This window comes from Mytilus galloprovincialis, chromosome 4 (assembly GCF_965363235.1).
Source record: "Mytilus galloprovincialis chromosome 4, xbMytGall1.hap1.1, whole genome shotgun sequence".
In the NCBI taxonomy this organism is placed as follows: domain Eukaryota; kingdom Metazoa; phylum Mollusca; class Bivalvia; order Mytilida; family Mytilidae; genus Mytilus; species Mytilus galloprovincialis.
In genome coordinates, this window is record NC_134841.1 from 73,448,081 (window position 1) to 73,460,411 (window position 12,331).

The following is a 12,331-nucleotide window of genomic DNA, read 5'->3' on the forward strand; positions in this document are numbered from 1 at the left end:
ATATAAAAATTACAAAAGACTCAACCCTATGAGTATAATATAGCAACAAGAAATGAAATATTCTGCTCTGAATATCTTCTTTTGATCATAAATTATTTTTGCAAGAATTGTAAAATAAGAAATTTCACCAAGAGATTGATGTCCAAAACAAGCTGAAACGTGTTTCCTGCTAATGATTTATATTATTAGTCTAACAGATAAAAGTTTACTACAAGTTTAAAGATATTAATGATTCATAACAATGAGGTCAAGGTCTGACAGATAAACCAAGCCTGACATACTTGTACACCTTGCAATCATTCCATAAACCAAATAGACATTTAGAGACATTTTGTTTCTAGTATCTTAGAGGACAATCCACCTTTTGAAAAGTTATACTGACTTATGAACCATGAACAAAGACAAATGATGCATGCCAGCCAGACATGCAAACTTTACAATCAATCTAAATAAAAGCATCTTTCGGTTTTATTATATTTCATTACATGTAGATAAATGTTGTCACTTTTATAAAAATTGTAAACTCAACACAGTTTTAATCATTTTATAGTTCATAACTTTTTTATTTTTTACCATTGAAAATATCTACAGCTTTTTCTTGTTCAAAGAATTAACTGTCATCGTTGTATGAATTTCATCAATGCATCCAAATTTGATTAAGTCACCATCCACATCAAATTGCAAAAATCTCTTAGTCCTGAATCTTCTCTTCTACTGTTGATACTCGTAGAATTAGCAAGCAATAGTAGTGTAATGTAATCTTTAGGGCTAAGGGTTATAGCTCTGAAGACCATTGTAAATATCAGTTTCAAGTATACACTTCATGAATGGTTCTCTGCATCTTATTTCCCTACAAAGATATGACACAAGTTCAGACAACTGCTTTATTAATTAGAGACAAACATTATGTATTTAAAGAAGTACTGCATGCGTTTACTCTTTTAATTGTTTGGTATATGACAGTAGGGAGCATTAGATTTGATTAGACAGTTAAAAAAAGTATCTTGATATGTTCCTTTGATTATTCTTGTAGTCGAGTTGTTGTCTCATTGGCATTTACCCACATCTCTTCAAACAGTGTAAGCTCCATGTAATGATCTTAAAAAAGGTTCATATGAAAGCTTAAATCAAAAAGGTTATTGGTATAAATTATTTCTTTATTTCTTCCAATTAAAGAAATTATAAAAATGCATTGAACAAAGTTAAAACATTATTTACATTTTTCTTAAAAATATGTCTAAATAAAAAATTAAATTATACTTAATGTTTTTTATGGAAACTTAAGACAAGACCATATACATACACATTAGTTTCTTAAAGCCTTACAATTTCAGCTTTTAAAGTCTTGAGGCATGGAAAGTCTCCTGTCCTTTGACAAATGAAATTATTCTCCTTTAGCTGTCCATAGAACTGTGGTAAATTTTCGCAACTCCATCATGTTAAAAGAAGTGCTAGAAAATACAATAATGGAATAATAATTAGTTAAAAACTATAAAATTTTATGATAAGCAATTATTCATTATAAAAGGTAAATTTCAATAAGTATACAATCAACAATGCCATAAGCGGATCCAAGGGGGGGGGGGCTGGGGGCCCGCCCCCCCCCCCCTTTCGTGGGAAAAATTTGATTGATTTTATAGGGAATCATTGAAGCATGACTGGAGCGGGCCCCCCATTAGGTCAGTCAGCGGCCCCCCCTTAGGAAAAGTTCTGGATCCGCCACTGAATGCCGGTCTCCAGATCTATTTTAATTTGCAGTGTTGCAAAATAACGAATAATAGCTAGCCCACAGCCATAATATTAATAGCAATTATGAATAAATGAAATTATATTCACTCATTGCCAAATATGCACATGCAGCTTGTTACATGTTATTTGATGCTTGAGAAAAAGTTTATTCAAGCAAAGCAAATCAAACCTTTAAACTACATGCTTTAGGAAAAAGCTCTAAAACACACGAAGACTATATGATACAACCATTGATAACAGAAGACTGGCTGATGGCTTTTCATCCTGACACTGCCTCAAACAAGAAAGCTACCGTCAAACATAATTATATTCGTCGCAGTCATACTGTATAGAATCATCTCTTCATCATAATATCTTGATATTACTCAACCTGATTTAAAATGGACTTGATCAACACACAAACAATATTATTGAAAATGCAAACAAAAGCATAGACTTCGTTAAAAGAAATATCAAAACATCTATCCCAAACATAAAGGACGTCATTAAGTCTCAGGAATACCTACTTACGACACTTGTACATGTTCGACCAAAACTAGAGTATGCGGCTTGTTTGGTTTGGAACCCTCATACTGGTGAACAATACAATACACTTGAGGTGACCCGGAGTGCGACTAGGTATGACTATAATCGTTACCATACAGGCATGCTAAATACTCTTAAATGGCCTTCCTTTATTACAACAACGCAGACTTAAAAAAAAACCCAACTAAACTCATAATGTACTTAATAAACTGAGACTACTATTATGTGTTATAGTAGTCTCAGACATAAATAAGGCCTTAAGTTTTCTGTTTGAATTGTTCACGTGACCATATTGTCGCAGTGACATAAAAATTACTGTTAAAATTATTCCTTTTTTCCTTTAACAATTACTCAATGGAATTAACTGCTTCCAAATGCAGAGGAGGATTTAGGGGGGCCAGGGGACCCGCCCCTCTTTTGAGAAAAAAATTTGGTTGATTATATAGGGAATCACTGAGAGGTGACGGGAGCGGCCCCCTCTTAATCAGCCAGTAGGCCGGACTCCCTCTTAATCAGCCAGTAGGCCCCCACTTATGAAAATTTCTTGATCCGCCACTGAAATGTGACCTCCTCCTCCCCCCTCTCCCACGTTAATTTGATTTTCCGCTACACTAAATATTTTAGAGAAAAGTTGACACCTACAATTATCTACAATATTGAACAGTAAACCTTAGCAGGTATGTAAATAGTTTTAACCACGTCATGTTAGGATTTATTTATTTTTTGCTGGTACTATTCTTTTATAAATATTTTTTTTAATTTTTATCCTAGTACGCATGCGCAGTAGTTAGTAAACACAGAACAATGTGATGGATAACTGGATATCACAAAAAGATGAAGAACGAATTTTAAGTATATTTAGGGACTTTAACCTGTATTTTGCCAAGCCTACTTTTCATGTCCCTTCTGTTTATGGCTAGATTAATGTCTTTTATTGTTACCTTCGATCCACCATATTTATTTCAAGTCCAAATTTCTCATGCCAATAAAAGTTGACAAATTCAAATGAGTCGAGTAGACCAGTAAATGCTATAATTGAAGTTAACCGATTAATATAAAAAAAAAACCGTACCCCCAATCCACTCTGTTGTCAATAAATTTTAAAAATTATTAACATTATTACAAGACAGTTAATCAGTGGCGGATCCAGAACTTTTCCTAAAAGGGGGGGGGGGCGCTGACTGACCTAAGAGAGGGCCCGCTTAAGTCATGCCCCAGGCCCCCCCTGGACCCGCCTATGAGTTTAAGATGTTGCACAATTTTATATATTAATAAATGAATGAAATGAATGAAAAGATCTGAAATGTATGAGGCATGTATATGTATCATATGACAAAGCTGAATTAAATTTTAAAATTTTTGGGGAGAGGGGTGGTCTAATATGCGCACCAAACCATGGCAGTATAACCAGTTCGTTGATTATGGCTATTATCTGACAGAAACAGAAGAAGCAATAGGAAAGAAGGTTGATCTTTATCAATTATGAGATGACAAAAAGATAGTTAATCACTTAGGCATTTAAATTCAACCAATAGATTTTTTTTCAATAGAGGTGAACATAATTCAGTTCTGGTCAGTTACACCTGGAGCATGTAGCTTGATCAATTGATTTCTAAATAAAAGATTTGCATTTTTTTAGTTCTAGAAAAAAACAATGCTTCAGTTAATCATGCGTTGTTGTTCCTGAAATGCTTCAAGTATTTACAAATACAACTGATATGTAGTTGAAAATGCTCATAGGTAAATTTCATACCATAAATTTTAGAAAAGGAAGACCCTGTATACCTTTTCTAAACACTGGTACACTCTTAAACAGGGAATACCCAACTTTTTATACCCACGGCAAAGTTTTGACGTGACATATAATGGTATACAAATGTCTGGCTTCCCTCTGTCCGTCTGTCCCTTACTGTATTACATTTTTGTCTGTCCAGAATCCACATGGCGCACTGTAACTTGAGAACCGCTTGTCCAAATTTCATGAAACTGAAGACAGTTGTTTCTTATGATAGTCAAACAATCTGTATACTTTTTGGTGAAAATAGGATTCAAACTTTTTGAGTAACGGGACTCTACAACTAAAACAGGGGTGTGTTTTTTTCACATGCTGCGCTGTATCTCAAAAATGATTTCTGATTATTGCTTTAAACTTCACATACTTTTTAATTATTCTAATCCAAAGATCTGTATACTTTTTGGTGATGATTTAAAATTTTATTTTAGAGTAATTGAGTTTTTTGTATAAAAGGGGGGGGGGGGGGGGGGGTTAATGTCACTTTGTATCTCATAAATGATTTATAATTATTGCTTAAAACTATACATTTTGGCGATTCAAAATTTTACTTTAGAGTTATTGAGTTTTAAAAAAAAAAAAAGGGGGACTTTCACATGTTTCATCATATCTTAAAAACCATTAATGACTATTGCTTAAAACTTTACACACATCTTAGTTATATTAATCTAAAGATCTGTATATTTTTTCCTTTTTTCACATGTCGTGCTGTATCTCAAAACTATTTCTGCTTATTGCATAAAACTTCTTACACAAGACGAGGGCATATCATGCACTCGTGGCACAGCTATTTATTCTGACTTGACTATGTATTACTGGTAAATTATTAAACCAGGGATATCGTTACCATAAATTACTTAAAACTTTTACTAAATTTTTCCATAGATATAAAGATTTGGTTTTGAAGTTTGGTTGTATCTGTAGAAAACTTATTTCAAACAGGATAGCACATCCTCATTTTTACGGAAATGTTGTTAACCGTGCCCGGAAATTGAGAAATGACCCATGCAAACTTGTCACTCCATTAAATAAACTTATTCTAAAAGGTTACCTATTCAGCACTGTAATGAGATCATTGAATATTGTTTTTATTGGTATAACTATTGATTTTGTTATCAGTAAATTAAAAGCTAACTAAATATTCCTAGTATGTTATATGTAAATACATATTCATGGATCTACAATCTGTCGATACCTGAGTGTAACTTGGCATTGCAAAAGGTCATGTTTTTCTCTGGCTGTTTATGACGCCTTTACACTAAATCCATTGGATGTTGGATGTGTACGGACTGATAGTTTAGTCTTAGTTGCATGATTTTTTATTAGTTGTTAGTGGCTTTGAACTAGCTGTCAGATAACTGCATGTACTCTCAGATCTGTTCATTGTGTCTTTTTTGTGTCGGGATGTATAAGTACCGGTGTCATATGGTATTTTGAACCCCATGGTAAATTGACCCCGGGGTCAAAATACCGCTATGGTAAATTGAACCCCCCCTGTATGGAAAATTGAACCCCCATGGTAAATTGAACCCCCCTGTTTTTTTCATCCTAGATGAATATTAGAACATTTTACATTATTCTAAAGCTTATCATAAATTAAAAAATCATTCATACAAGAAGGGGAGGTACATTTTCCATGCTTAATTAAAAGAAATATCTTTGCTTGGTATAAGTGCTCTGAAGTCTTTACCAACAAAATGTCATTCAAAATACTTATTGACACATTATAACTAGACCATATGTAGCTTGAATGCTTTAATTATTTGTAATTATAACATATGTATATATATATATATATATATATATAAGGGCAGTTTTGATTTTCCATGGTAAAAAAAGGGGGAGGGGGTCAAAATACCATGGCAAAGTAAAATTTTAAAAATATCTTTTCCAGCAAGTTAAATACATACAAACTACTTATTGGTGAATTCTAACTACATAAAAAAGTTAGAATTGCTAGAATTTCTGAAATTAAAGGCCTGGAGTAGGGGGTTCAATATACTGCAGGGGGATCAAAATACCATGGCAAAGTAAAATTTTCAAAATATCTTTTCCAGCAAGTTTAATACATACAAACTAGTTATTGGTGTATTCTTACTACATAAAAGAGTTTAAATTGCCAGAATTTCTGAAATTAAAGGCCAAGAGTAGGGGGTTCAATATACCGCAGGGGGGTCAAAATACCATGGCGAAGTTAAATTTTCAAAATTTCTTTTCCAGTTTATTAAATACATACAAACTACTTATTGGTGTATTCTAACTACATAAAAAAAAGGTTAGAATTGCCAGAATTTCTGAAATTAAAGGCCTAGAGTAGGGGATTCAATATACCGCAGGGGGTCAAAATACCATGGCAAAGTAAAATTTTCAAAATATCTTTTCCAGCAAGTTTAATACATACAAACTACTTATTGGTGTATTCTCACTACATAAAAAAAGTTAGAATTGCTAGAATTTCTGAAATTAAAGGCCTAGAGTAGGGGGTTCAATATACCGCCGGGGGTCAAAATACCATGGCAAAGTAAAATTTTAAAAATATCTTTTCCAGCAAGTTTAATACATACAAACTGCTTATTGGTGTATTCTAACTACATAAAAAAAGTTAGAATTGCCAGAATTTTTTGAATTAAAGATCTAGAGTAACTGGTTCAATATACTGCAGGTGGTCAAAATACCATGGCAAAGTAAAATTTTCAAATATCTTTTCCAACAAGTTTAATACATACCTCGCCATGGTATTTTGACCCCCCTGTGGTATATTGAACCCCCTACTATAGACCAAAAATTCAAGCTATTTTAACTCCTTAACATAGTAATAATACTCCAATAAGTAGTTTGTATGTATTGAACATGATGGAAAAGATGGTTTGAACATTTTTCTTTGCCATGGTATTTTGACCCCCCTACCATGGTATATTGAAACCCCTACTACAGACCTTAATTTTTTTTAAATTCTAGCAATTCTAACTTTTCACATTGTAATAATACTCCAATAAGTAGTTTGTATATATTTAATATACTGGAAAAGATATTTTGAAAATTTTACTCAGCCATGGTATTTTGACCCCCCCTGCGGTATATTGAACCCCCTACTATAAACCTTGAATTTCAGAAATTCAAGCTATTCTAACTCCTTAACATAGTTATAATACTCCAATAAGTAGTTTGTATGTATTTAATAAACTAGAAAAGATATTTTGAAAATTTTACTTAGCCATGATATTTTGAACCCCCTGCGGTATATTGAACCCCCTACTATAGACCTTGAATTTCAAAAATTCAAGCTATTCTAAATCCGTAACATAGATATATTACTCCAGTAAGTAGTTTGTATGTATTTAATATACTGGAAAAGTTATTTTGAAAATTTTACTTAGCCATGGTATTTTGACCCCCCTGCGGTATATTGAACCCCCTACCATAGACCTTGAATCTCAAAATTCAAGCTATTCTTACTCCTTAACATAGTTATAATACTCCAATAAGTAGTTTGTATATATTTGATATACTGGAAAAGATATTTTGAAAATTATACTTAGCCATGGTATTTTGACCCCCCTTCGGTATATTGAACCCCCTACTGTAGACCTTGAATTTCAAAAATTCAAGCTGTTCTAAATCCTTAACATAGTTATATTACTCCAATAAGTAGTTTGTATGTATTTAATAAACTAGAAAAGATATTTTGAAAATTTTACTTAGCCATGGTATTTTGACCCCCCTGCGGTATATTGAACCCCTACTATAGACCTTGAATTTAAAAAATTCAAGCTATTCTAACTCCTTAACAAAGTTACAATACTCCAGTAATTAGTTTGTATGTATTGTATATACTGGAAAAGATATTTTGAAAATTTTACTTAGCCATGGTATTTTGACCCCCCTGCGGTATATTGAACCCCCCTACTATAGACCTTGAATTTCAAAAATTCAAGCTATTCTAACTCCTTAACATAGTTATAATACTCCAATAAGTGGTTTGTATGTGTTAAACATGCTGGAAAAGATATTTTGAAAATTTTGCTTAGCCATGGTATTTTGACCCCCCTGTGGTATATTGAACCCCATACTTAAACCCACAAATTAAAAAAAATGATAGCCAATAAATTGTAAATTAGATTATCTGCAATACTATTTATCAAAAACAGGGGGGTTCAATATACCGCAGGGGGGGTCAAAATACCATATGTGAAAAATGACCCCAGGGTCAAAATATCATGCGGTATAATGACCCCGGGGTCATTTTACCTGACCCCGGGTTAACTTTTTAGGGGGTTCAAAATACCATATGACACCGGGCCACGTCCACTTGTATTTTTGTCCATCTGATGAGTTAAGCCTTTTTCAACTGATTTTTATAGTTCGTTCTTATGTTGTGCTGTTATACAACTGTCCCAGGTTAGGGGGAGGGTTGGGATCCCGCTAACATGTTTAACCCCACCACATTATTTATGCATGTGCCTGTCCCAAGTCAGGAGCCTGTAATTCAGTGGTTGTCGTTTGTTTATGTGTTACATATTTGTTTTTTGTTCAATTTTTTACATAAATAAGGCCGTTAGTTTTCTCGTTTGAATTGTTTTACATTGTCTTATCGTGGCCTTTTATAGCTCACTATGAGGTATGGGCTTTGCTCATTGTTGAAGGCCGTATGGTGACCTAGAGTTGTTAATGTCTGTGTCATTTTGGTCTTTTGTGGATAGTTGTCTCATTGGCAATCATACAACATCTTTTTTATATTGACCCCAACTTGTTACATCTAAACAAAAGGTAGGGTACATTGTAGATAGGTAGGGATTTAAAATTTTTTTTTACATTGAGTCTATAGGAGCAAATTATTCCGACTTAATGAAAAATCCCCCATTAAATCTTTAGAGTAGGCTCTTATTAAGACTAAAATGTAAAATAGGTAGGGTAACTGGAACCACACAGATTTTAATTTGGCTTCAGTAATATGTTTCATTCTTAAACATCATTCTTACTTAATTTTCAACTTCACTGACTTTCATGATAATTTTCATCGCTTCAGTTTTTGAATTTTATGTACTTTATAAGACTTGCTGTTCCCTTATATAGGAGGATAGAAATGTTCTTTAACTCAGTTGTCAAGCATTCATTTTCTGCTACTACATACTAATGAGTAAGTGTCAAGATGGTTAAAATTTGATTGTGATTTGTCAAAATATCCTAATAACAAATCATCAGAGATCTCAAATAACTAGGGTTACTGTTATTTTCTATAATGGTGGCCAATTAACTTTTTTGAAGAAAGTTATACCCCTTGGAAATTACAAATTTATGGAAAATGGCTGCATTAGCGCTCTTACAGCAATTTTTTTTAACAGATTGTTATATAAGACAGCAAACAATTTTGGTATAACATTGTAGCTGTCTGTGTTTTCCAAAGACACTTAGTTTCCAGACAATAACTTAGTTTAAGGGAATGATTTTATGGGTTATGTTCACAACAATTTTGGAATTAAGGGCCTAAAAAGGGATCCAAATAAGCATTTTTCTAGTTTCCAGACAATAATTTGTTTGTAAGTGTACAGATCTTTCTGAAATTGAAGCACAAGGTTCCATACCAAAAATGGAAGGGTGGGATTAGTTTTTGGTGTTACAGCCCAAACTGTTTAGGAATTATAGGGGCCAAAAACAATACTTTTTTAATATTTTGTATAAATTTCTTGGTTCTTGACTAATTTCAATGGGGTTTTATTCTTGAATTCTTGGGGTTCTTTAATATGCTGAATCTAATCCGATTAAATCGTATATTAAGTTTTTGGAATTTGGGCCCCATTTTAAATTGGTCCACATGAGGTTCAAAGGGTCCAAAATTAAACTATGTTTGATTTCATCAAAAATTAATTATTTTATTCAAAGCTTTTACTTAGATTTTTAATTTTGGGTCCTGTTTTCAATTTGGTCTACCTTTAGGTCTTTTATGCGTCCAAAACTAAACTTACTTTGATTTCAATAAAAGTTGAATTCTTGGAACTTTTTTTTAGATTTTTTATTATGGACCCAGTTTTCAAGTTGGTCCAAATTGGGGTCCAAAATTAAACTTTGTTTGATTTCATTAAAAATTAAATTATTTGAGTTAAAGCTTTTACTTAAATTTTTAATTTTGGGTCCCGTTTTCAATTTGGTCTACATTAAAGTCTTAAGGGTCCATTGATTTCATTAAAAGTTGAATTCTAGGGGTTCTTTGATATGCTGAATCTAAAACATGTTTTTAGATTTTTTATTATGTACCCAGTTTTCAGGTTGGTCTAAATTCGGGTCAAAATTAAACTTTGTTTGATTTCATCAAAAATTAAATTATTTGGGTTCTTTGATATGCTGAGTAATAATCTTCAATAATTGAAGGATCGCTAGAAACCTAAAGAAGAAGAAGAAGAAAGCTTTTACTTGGATTTTTAATTTTGGAAAAAGACCGTTTTCAATTTGGTCTACATTTAGGTCTTAAGTGTCCAAAACTAAACTTAGTTTGATTTCAATAAAAGTTGAATTCTTGAAGTTCTTTGATATGCTGAATCTAAACATTTTTTAGATTTTTCATTTTGGACCAAGTTTTCAAGTTGAGTCAAATTGGGGTCCTATATTAAACTGTTTGAATTTCATAAAAAAATTGAATTAAAATGAATTGGGTTCTTTGATATACCAAATCTCACCATGTAAATGTATATGGATTCTTAATTTTTGGTGCCATTTTAAAATTGGTCTACAGTAAGGTCCAAGGGATCTAGAATAAAACCTTAGTTTTGATTTTAACAAAAAATGATTTCTTGGGGTTCTTAGATATGCTGAATCTAAACATGTACTATTGGCCCAGTTTTCAAGTTGGTCCAAATCGGAATCCAAAATTGAACTTTGTTTTATTTCAACAAAAACTGAATATAGGCTGAGTCTTGCAATGTATTTAGTTATTGATATTTGGGCCCCTTTATTAAATTGGTCCCCATTGAGGTCAAAAGGGTCCAAAATTTCAACTTTGTTTGATTTATTAAAAATTGAATTATTGGTGTTCTTTGATATGCTGAATCTTACTGTATTTAGATTTTTAATCTTGGGCCAAGGGTCCTTTTACAAATTGATCTACTTTAAGGTCCAAAGGATCCAAAATTTAATTTAGAGTAATTCTTTAAAAAAATGAATTTTTTGGGTTCTTTGATATGCTAAATCTCACCATGTATTTTAATTTTAGATTTTGTTTTTGGGCCCCATTATTAAATTGGTCCACAACATTAAACCTTGTTGGATTTCATCAAAAAAATAATTCTTGGGATTCTTTGATATACTGAAACTTACCATATATATATATATTTAGTTTTGGGTGTTGGACCATAATAGGTTAATTTTTTTTTTAAGTTCAATTAGAACACATTCATTTTGTGTCAAAAACCTATGTTGTGTAAAATATTTAATCACAATCCAAATTCAGAGTTGTTTAACGCTTGAAAGTTGTCCATACTTGTCCCAACTGTTCATTAAGGACAATTTTTACACAATTTCTTTATCATGTGTTCTAACTTTAAAAAATCTTCTCTAAAACTACTGAACCAATTCAAACCAAATTGAAGAAAGTATGACAAAAAACTACATTTTCAAACACTTATTAATGTATATTAAAAAAAAAATATGATGAAATTAGACACTTACACTCTTAAACGGAAGATAAATGCCAAAAAATAAGGGTGAGCGATTCAGACTTATTTTTGACAAGCTCTTTAATTGGGGCCGATAAACAATTTTTAAAAGTGTTATGTCCCTTGGAAATATTGAATTTGTGGAAAATGGCCTTGTTAGTGCTCTCATGGATACAATATTTGCCAGATTTTTATAAAATCTATACTTTGTAATTATCAGCAATATCAAACTATTTCTAAAATGGTGGTTGATCAACTTTTTAGCTCACCTGGCCTGAAGGGCCAAGTGAGCTTTTCTCATAATTTTGCATCCGGTGTGGTCCGCCATGGTCGTCCGTCGTCGTTTATCGGACAACCCGTTGTTAGGTTGCTGCCCCTGAATTGGTAATTTTAAGGAAATTATACTGTTTTTTGGCTATTATCTTGAATATTATTATAGAGATAAACTGTAAACAGCAATAATGTTCAGCAAAGTAAGATCTACAAATATGTTTATATGACTAAAATGGTCAGTTGACCCCTTAAGGAGTTATTGCCCTTTATAGTTATTTTTTACCAATTTTTCCTATTTTTTTCTAATCTTTTACAAAAATATTCTCTTAAAATGCTGGTCCAAATT

General features: G+C 32.2%; 1 long non-coding RNA gene across 1 annotated transcript in view; it reads right to left on the bottom strand.

Moving 5' to 3' along the window:
* Window positions 1-542: 542 nt before the first annotated feature.
* The window catches only part of LOC143070753 (uncharacterized), a 73,053-nt gene continuing 61,264 nt past the window's right edge, over window positions 543-12,331 (bottom strand). The window contains exons 2-3 of the long non-coding RNA XR_012976681.1: window positions 1,327-1,451; window positions 543-850 (exon numbers count right to left, since the gene is read on the bottom strand). This is a non-coding gene — a long non-coding RNA (uncharacterized LOC143070753). The remainder of the gene's footprint in view (window positions 851-1,326; window positions 1,452-12,331) is intronic.